Genomic DNA, 9,628 nt, shown 5'->3' with positions numbered 1-9,628 from the left:
AGCCGCCGCTATTGCATTCAACGAGGCGGCTGGAAGTGGGAACCAGAGATGTTGGCTCGTTATTTTCCTGTGGGGTAGTATCATAGACTAATTTCAAGACCTCGATGTACCAAAGAAAACGATCAAAATTTTCGGTGACCAGTCCGGTACCCAATAAATATTCATAACCGTGTATTTTTTTCCGTGTAAATTGCCTTTTGTGTAATTTTTTTTAGCGTGTTACACTGATCTGACAGCTCTGACAGTAAGGGACTAAACATAAATTACGTAAAGTGAGTACCGAGGATTGTTAACAATCTGCGAACTTGACTGCGGAAAAAAAATGCGACCATGACGCCGCTGGTAGTATTGCGGTGACAGGAGGCTGGGTTGATGCATGATAGACTCGAGCAACGTATCTAAATACCAAGGTAATATACTCCAACTATTATTCATGGAATAATGGAATAATGGAATAAGAAGAAAAGGAAAAAAGCAAAAAATAGTTATGAAATTTGTGCAGATTTGTATGGGCGCATCACTATTTAGCAAACTTTTATGAGAAATCAGGCTTTCACATCATAGAGGCAATTATTAAAAGGCATCTCACTGGATAAAAAGTGACTTCCATGCAATAAATCAGAAAATATCGCTATTTGAAAATCAATGACAACATTTTTTTAATTGGTTCTAAACATAGTTTTACAGCATTTAGAAACGTTCAAACTAATAAAATTTTACAAATTTTGCAGAAATAATGACATTCTAGAGTAAAATCACAAACTTTTCATAACTAACGCAGATGTAAGTGGGTCTCGTTATTGACATTTTCGGGAATATCTTACCTTGGTATTTAGATATGTTGAGACTCGAGAGAGAGATAGAGAACCGTCAAAATTATCAGATAGAAAAATATAAACAAGAAGGAGGATATGTATTGAAATCGAAGAAAAACAAAGGTATATAGAAAGTAGAAGTTGAGCAAAGTTCAGTTGTTTCTCAAGCATTTGCTTGTAATTAGTGAAGAATAGTTAGCCATAGTGGTCCGAAGTGAAGGTTCAACGATTGAGGAGTATTCGCCAGCCGTCGTTAAACACAATTATCACAACGATCCGACAAGGAAATAGGACAGAAGTGACTGATTTGGACGAAACAAACAGACCCTAGCGACGGACACAGACACGGAAAGAACGAATTCTACAGGTAAACTAGATCTAGAAAATAAAAAGAAATTTGGAGTGAAACATACCAATTTACACAGACGGCTGATACAGTGCCCAAGTAACCAGTAAGCATTTAAAATAGCACTCCTTCAGCATTACAGTTGCCTTTACGACAAGGCGTTTAATGCTAATTAGCCGTATATACGCCTATAGTGCTACCTCACTGCAGGTTTTGGCAAAATAATGGGCTGTCTTAGTGCTACACCTTCAGGAACGTCGTGGCAATATGTCAAAGAAGCGTAACGCCTCATCGAGCAAAACAAAATAAAAATGAGCCTCTGTACGAATTTGCCCTGTCCTGCTCACTCCCACAGAAAATTTGAAAACACCGCGCACAGTAAAAGTCACATTTGACTTTTACTGTGCGAACTGTTTTCAAATTGTCTGTGGGAGTGAGCAGTACGCCAGATTCGTGCAGAGGCTTGTAACCGGTTGGTTCCAAGTTTTTAGATTTTCGTTTGTATGAGTATTTGTTTGTGTAGAAAATTCACGTTTTTAATATATAAGATACAGAAGGCTTCACCCTAGCGAGAAAATCCGTACAAATGGGAATATCTTTTTCAACGTTGCTGAAGGGTAAAAGGGAAGCTCACACGAATGGGTACTGAGATAGCTTTGAGATGAGTGCTCATGGGCGCGGCCATCTTCATAAACTGAAGATAGGCCAGAAAGAAAACAGGCGTCCGTGTGTGAAGAATGTTGAAAAGTGCAGTGCAACTATTATTAAACCCCCCCCCCCCTTAGTAGGGGTTGGGCAAGGGAGCTGCCTCCGTTCAGGTAATTAAGTCGAGCATAATCCTTTTAACAAACCTGACGGACCAATATAATCCGATTCAGGACCTCGTATCCGTTATTAAGAACGGTCACACACGGCGGCTCGGAAGTCAAGATGGCTTCCGAGCCTAATCGCTAAGGAACCGCCATCGTCCCCTTCAGGACGATTCCCTCAGGCCGTTGGCCTTAATCGCAAAGGAGGGACCCTTCTCGGCACGGTCGTTCCGGTATCGTCCTGGGCCGTGCGGATTACGACAAAGAAGGAAGACGCCTGCCACCCAAACACCACCCAGCTATGCCTGCTGGTCCCGTCGGCCAAGTACCGGGTCGAAACACCGCCATCATTCGCCATTCCGGCGAGAGTTCCGGCCACACAGTAGGATCCAAGTCACTGTGTCGGCCATCGCACCCACAAAAACCCACGGCAGCGGTATGTACCGGTACGATCTAGATTAGGCCACACTTAACAAATTAATACACTTTATAACCCAGAACAACACCCACACGACACACTAGAAATTTTAATAAATGTTAGAAATGTGAATATTCTTGGTTTTCATACGTTGTCGCGAAGCCCCTCCGATTACCGAGTAGCATGCCGGCCCTGAGACCCAGCTCGAGCGGTCTCATGCTACTGAGCTTGTCCCGGGAGTAATTGGGCTCTTTAGGGGTATCAAGATTATTTCATAATCGGATTCTCCGCCCAAAAATTAGTCGAAATCCAAAATTTCATAATTTTTGGAGTCCGGGAACTATTTTTAAAATTCATTTAAAGTTTGTATGGGGAAATTTTTTTGTTCGGGTCGAACTGTCACTTTATCGATTGAACTGTCATTCTATCCACGAAAATTAAAACTGTTTTGTTGATTTAACCATCAAAACAAAGGTATTGGAATCCAATGAAAACACGTTATACTCAGAAAAATGAGCTCTTTCGATTAGGTTATAGAAAATAGCAATATTTTATTCACTAAACAACCCAATTGGGAGCCTCTGTGGCTGCGGAGCAGCCCCATAAGTCTCCGGAGTTACAGGCTCATAGATTTGCGTCTGCTTCTCGTTCTCTCAGCCTGCTTCTCCGCTACCTCGCCCTTCCACAACACTCCGACTCCAGCTGGTGCTAGGTGTTATTTTTTTGCATGTTCTAGTAGTGATTTGGGTTTGAACTTACTGTAGGATAAGAGATTGGGTATTGAATAATATAAAAGTTATGGTATTGGAATGTATGAGAATTGTAGAATTAAATACTGATAATGAAGAGAAAAAAAAAACATCGAAATAAAAATACATAAACACCCCTATAACGTACTAGCGAGATCGCCCATTGCTTGATAATATGAGCGCTTGTCAGAATCGAGAAAAAACGTGGCAACGTGTGAGCGAGCCTCATGCAAACTGTGCGCTGAGCAGTGTGCGAGTCAGTTGATAGACTGAAGCAAACGACGACGGACAGGCTCAACAGGAGTAACTTCGCTCCGACAAAAAAGCAAGCGGGTGGAACCGCTTTCTGCAAGTCGGAGCGTTGGAAAGTCGGCAACAGCAGCCATATCGCAGTTTACCGGCAGTGAGGATTTTGGAATTTCCTCACTGCGGCTATTTAAAGCTGTGGGTAAGTGACAGAGTTAGTAGCTCTGGTCACGACAATTGGCACAGCGTAGTCTCCCTCAAATTAGTAAGTATCAAAGAGTGGAGTGATTATTAGCTAGCTGGCGTAATGGACAGTTATGCTTAAAAGTAACGCAGTAATCTGGCGAGGAAAAGGACAGATTTACTGTGAAACGAAGGCAATCTGGCGTGCAAAAGGACAGATTTGCAAACAATGAAAATTACATGCTGACGTGACAAATAGTTTTACTTTTTATGAAGCAGTGCAGTAATCTGGCGAGAGAAAGGACAGATTCACTGTTAATCAATCTGGCAATCTGGCGTGTCAAAGGACAGATTTGCAAGTAGAGGAAAAATTGATGCAAGCGAAATAGACAGTTTTTGCTTTTTCTGTGAAACAGTGCAGTAATCTGGCGCAGAAAAAGGACAGGTTAACTGTAAAACAAAAGCAATCTGGCGTGTAAAAGGACAGATTTGCAAAAAGAGAAAAAATGTATGCAAGCGAAATGGACGGTTTTTATTTTTCTAAGAAACAGTGCAGTAATCTGGCGCAGAGATAAAGGACAGGTTTACTGCAAAACGAAGACAATCTCGCTTGTAAAAAGACAGATTTGTAAGTAGAGAAAAATGCGATGCAATCTAGCAAAAGGGTTAAGAAATCTGGCGAAGAGAAAAAGGACTAATTTACTGTAAAACGGAGGCAATCTGGCGTGTAAAAGGACGGATTTGCAAGTGAAGAAGAATACTGTTGCATACATGGCAACATGGATAATTTTGCTTTTTTATGAAATAGTGCAATAATCTGACACGAAAAAAAAGAGTTACACTGTAAAACAGAGGCAATCTGGCGTGTACAAGGACAGATTTGCTAGTGAAAACAGATTAGCAATTGAAGAAAAGGATGTTGCAAGCTATCGTAATGAAACGAAATGGTAGTGAACAGTTACAAACCCGATGTTCGTTGTGGTGATATTCAGTAACGATGAATGAAACTATGGCAGTTTGGTGTTATTGATTGCAATTTGGATGCGGTTGGGTTTCTTGTTTAATTGAGTACAGTCGAGTTGATTATAATGATAGCGAACAGAATTTTGTAATGAGAACAATAAAATATGAGAATGCAAGAAGAAAGACAGACGAATATTACTGTTGATATTACGGTTTATTTTTTTTTTTGGGAGAGCTTATAAAACATTATTATGCGTTGTAGATGGATAGTTTATGTTATATGGATGGTGAAAACTTCTGGAGCCTGGTAAGCTCCACTGAAGAAGGAACAAGATTTGATTTTGATGCTTGATAAGCACTTGAAGCCTGATAGTCAATGAGAGCATCATAGATCTGTCCTATTCCTCAGTGACACGCTTTAATTTCATTGCTTCTGGAGCCTGGTCAGCAAGGCACTGACTGAGTAGAATTTCAATGCTTGATGGCACCTAAATCCAGACAAACTTCATCCACAATATAACTGCTTATTTCTCAGAGATAAATTTTGGCACGTTTTGATGCTTTATTCGATGGACACTTCTGGAGCCTAGTGAGCTCCACCAAAGATGGCGCAGACGAAATCTACAATTATACAATAAGTGAATTCAAATTTATAGGCTCGATAGCTGCTGAAGTACTTTATCTTTGCTCGATAGACACTTGAAGCCTGGCAAGCTTCATCTATGAAGCATCATTAGACTCATTTCACAGAGATGGAAGTTTGCACGTTTTAAGATATTTTTTTAGATAAAACGAAGAAATACTAATCTGCCGTTTTTTTATGATAAATATTTATTGACGACGAGAGTGAAACTGTAGCAGCTTAATGTTATTGACTGGTGTTCCGAAGCGGTTGGATTTCTTGTTGAATAATTTGAATATAATTTTGTAATTGAGTTGATTATAATAAAAGTCAACAGCGTTTTTCCCAATTGGAATAATAAAATATAAGAATGCCAATAGAAAGATTAATTGACAAAGAAATATTTCGGTTTAGGAGTGAGAGATTGACAAATTGAAAAAGAAATTATAAATAATCCAATCTGGCTTATAAATAATCCAATCTGGTGAGGAAATAAGATGGCGTGATAAGGTTAGATTTGCGTTGGTTTGTTGAATGCAAATAAGGAGGGGAACCTTCACTGAGAATTTTCAATAGCAACGAAGATTGTTCCGCAACTCCCGGTTATACTTCTGATCAGCTCATAAATTGATTACTGATCAACTGAACTTTAACTTCCTTAATTGATTTTGGAATTCAAATTGGTTAAAAAAAAGTTATAGTTGGAAAGCTAATAATATCGAGAAGATGTTACGTTTGGTAAATTTGTTTAGGAGTCTGGCAAGCTCTTTCCAATTTAACATATTAGATCTTTTACAAGTTGGTGATGGAGAATGATTTTGGAAGCAACTATAGCAAAGGAGGATCGAGCAAAAGACAAGTATGCTAGACGTAAGAATGCTATGAATTTTCAAAGCGTAAGACTATGGGGTAAATAGCTTGAGTATTAGTTCCGAAAGGCTTCCGAACGAATGATAGGCTTTCTAAAAGCACTGAATACCGAACTGCAAGAAGGATGATATTCATAAATTTGAAAAGGGGGAAAATTAATGATAGCAATAGAGTATTGACTGAAGGCAATATAATGGGCACGACGCGGCGCTATGGAGATACAATAGGCTAATAAAACTATGTGAATCATAAGGTGGAGTCGTAAAACATTTTTAAACTTCCATAAAAACTTAATCCAGTAACGAGATACTTTAATTAGTTAAGAATGTAGTTACTCTGGATATAAAGAAAAACAATATGATTTCATAGCTTGATGGAAACTTTTTGGGCCTAGAAAGCTACAACTTAGATGGCATATTTGGTGATAACTCTGCTTGATGGAATATTCTAGAGCCTGAAAAACTCTACCAGAAAGCAGGACTATATTAACCCTCGAGCGATCGCGCTGTTGTATTTTGTACAACACGTTGAAAAAATCTCGCTTTTTGTACTCAGCATTAGTGTGGTGCTGACGCAGGTAGTCAACCGCGCGAGTTACGGAAGGTTAAGGTGTAGTGGAACATGAACTAGAATAGAATGAATAATTCAATGAAAGTTGTGTAGTTTTCATTTATGCAGTCAACATCATAGACTTAAAACAAAAGTTTAATCAAACCCAAGTGACAGTAAACATGGAGGGTTATTAATTTGTAGTGGAACACAAAAGGAAAGATGGAATCGGCACAAATTTGGAGTTTTAGTTTCAACGGTTTCAACTTGGATGATATTATTAAAAAAAAAAAACAGGTGCAATATGACAAGGAATGGCATCGTGAAAATTTAATTTAATGATAGCGTAATTGGTATTTTCAAAGTGTGGAAGTGATGAAAAAGTCACATACTAGTAGATTCAAAACTAGTTTTGCTAAAGGCAAGATAATAATTAGAGAGCCTAAACAAATTTTGTGGTGGAATAGTCAAGGAGAAAGGGCTATGCCTCTCAACGAACAGTTAGTTTTTTGATTGAGCTTTCTTCTTTTTTTCCACGGAAATTGGAATTGTTTTGTAAATTTGACTGTCAAAACAAAGATATTGAGTCCTGTTATACTCAGAACAATATACTCTCGATTAAGCTATAAACATATCAGTATTGTCCTTCCGGTTGGAATCAAGACCGACATTCAATCAAAAATTGCCATTTTCTTGGTCCACAAGTGTCGCAACTGTTTCGCATCTAGTTTGCTGTGTTGCTGATAACAACGGGAAGGATGCGCACTACTTTTGACATGATAAAAAAAAACGTCGCAAGTTGGGTCGCGTCGTGACTTGATTGTGCGAAGTCCGGTTTGGTGGCGGCCCGACAATAATTTTATCGCTAAACAGCCCAATTGTAAAATTTTCAAAAGCTATGTCAATGAATAGTCCATTTTACGAGAATACAAATTTGACAAGAGGTGGCATCCTAATGTGTGAATGTCAATTTCAATATCAACACTGTTGTCGTTTCGTTACATGGCTCATTGATTCAATACTAGTGATGGAGTCTATAACAGAAGAGTAGGGGTGAGAGGAATTGTAGGATAAGAGATTGGGTATTGAATAATATAAAAGTTATGGTATTGGAATGTATGAGAATTGTAGAATTAAATACTGATAATGAAGAGAAAAAAAAAAACATCGAAATAAAAATACATAAACACCCCTATAACGTACTAGCGAGATCGCCCATTGCTTGATAATATGAGCGCTTGTCAGAATCGAGAAAAAACGTGGCAACGTGTGAGCGAGCCTCATGCAAACTGTGCGCTGAGCAGTGTGCGAGTCAGTTGATAGACTGAAGCAAACGACGACGGACAGGCTCAACAGGAGTAACTTCGCTCCGACAAAAAAGCAAGCGGGTGGAACCGCTTTCTGCAAGTCGCTCCGACTTGGAAAGTCGGCAACAGCAGCCATATCGCAGTTTACCGGCAGTGAGGATTTTGATGCTGTTGCCGACTTTCCAACGCTCCGACTTGCAGAAAGCGGTTCCACCCGCTTGCTTTTTTGTCGGAGCGAAGTTACTCCTGTTGAGCCTGTCCGTCGTCGTTTGCTTCAGTCTATCAACTGACTCGCACACTGCTCAGCGCACAGTTTGCATGAGGCTCGCTCACACGTTGCCACGTTTTTTTCTCGATTCTGACAAGCGCTCATATTATCAAGCAATGGGCGATCTCGCTAGTACGTTATAGGGGTGTTTATGTATTTTTATTTCGATGTTTTTTTTTCTCTTCATTATCAGTATTTAATTCTACAATTCTCATACATTCCAATACCATAACTTTTATATTATTCAATACCCAATCTCTTATCCTACATTTTTTTTTTAACCTATCAGCATTTTAGATTTCCCACATCATAGGCTTTAGTATCAATGAAATACTACAACGGCAAGACGGCACATTGGTAGTTTTGTTCTCTTTGTGTTACCAAGCTGCTCCTGGCCATCCGGAAGACCAAGTCCCACAACAAGTTGGTACCAACACCACAAGGCACCGAATACGCTAGCAAGATGCGATTCACCCCCGGATGAGCAGCAGTGAAACCTTTGGCCCAATCCTTACCCTGTCCATCCCTCAAAATGTGACCTTCTAACCTCGAGCTGCCACGAGTACCCTGGCTTCCACCCAATACTAACAGATATCATTAAAAAGTTATTACTCTGTATAATGTATACTATTAAGTACAAAGAAAGATCCTCGGCTCCGTAAAGCGTTATACGCAGTTATACGATCCGAAGATTACTCAATCATATTAACTTATCAATCTGCTGCTGCTGCTGCTGCTGATCCACGATGCTACAGTTGTTCCGATGGCGTGCGTTGATTTAATCCCCAATATACAGAATGGTTTTCCAAGCATTCTTTATATTGGGGATAAAATTAACGCACGCCATCGGAACAGCTGTAGCATCTTGAACCGTCAGCAGCAGCATCAGCAGCAGAGTCAATTCACAAAACTTGTTTTCAAAGAGGTATTTCATTGTGTGTTGAGCATTCCTCTTTTGAATAATCTTATGATCCGCCAAAGCATCCACCTATTCAGGACACATTTTCCGAGGAAATGGGAATTAGTTATTTTCTGATGGCCAAGTTCCCAATCCAATCCAGCAATGTTTGCTTCTGAGCTGATGAATGAGTGATGGAAAACGAAGAAGCAAATGTGATGCACAACTTTATAAACAAAAGCGTTGGCCCTGTAAGAGAAAGACAACATGTGCTATGAAATGCATAACATATCATCCATCCTCTTTGCTCTTGGCACTTGAAGAGCAGTTTTGAAGCATTCTGATAGCTTCCAATCGAAAACCCCTCAAGCAGTTGAAATGCTAATTAACAACCAAAAGCTTTTGCGTAGCACAGCTTATGCTATTTGAAGGCAGTTATGCAGTCGAACTGCTTATGTAGGGCAGCAAGCAGTTCGAATGCATTATACGTGCTGCTGTACGGCTTATTCAAATGCTTAGTGGTTACCTGGGTGGGCATACGGTAGAGCTCTGAGCCGGCGTAGAATTGATCGTGGTGTGCGTTGC

This window comes from Aedes albopictus, chromosome 1, assembly GCF_035046485.1.
Source record: "Aedes albopictus strain Foshan chromosome 1, AalbF5, whole genome shotgun sequence".
NCBI lineage: Eukaryota > Metazoa > Arthropoda > Insecta > Diptera > Culicidae > Aedes > Aedes albopictus.
The sequence above is the reverse complement of the archived record's forward strand: the minus strand, read 5'-3'. Positions refer to the sequence as shown.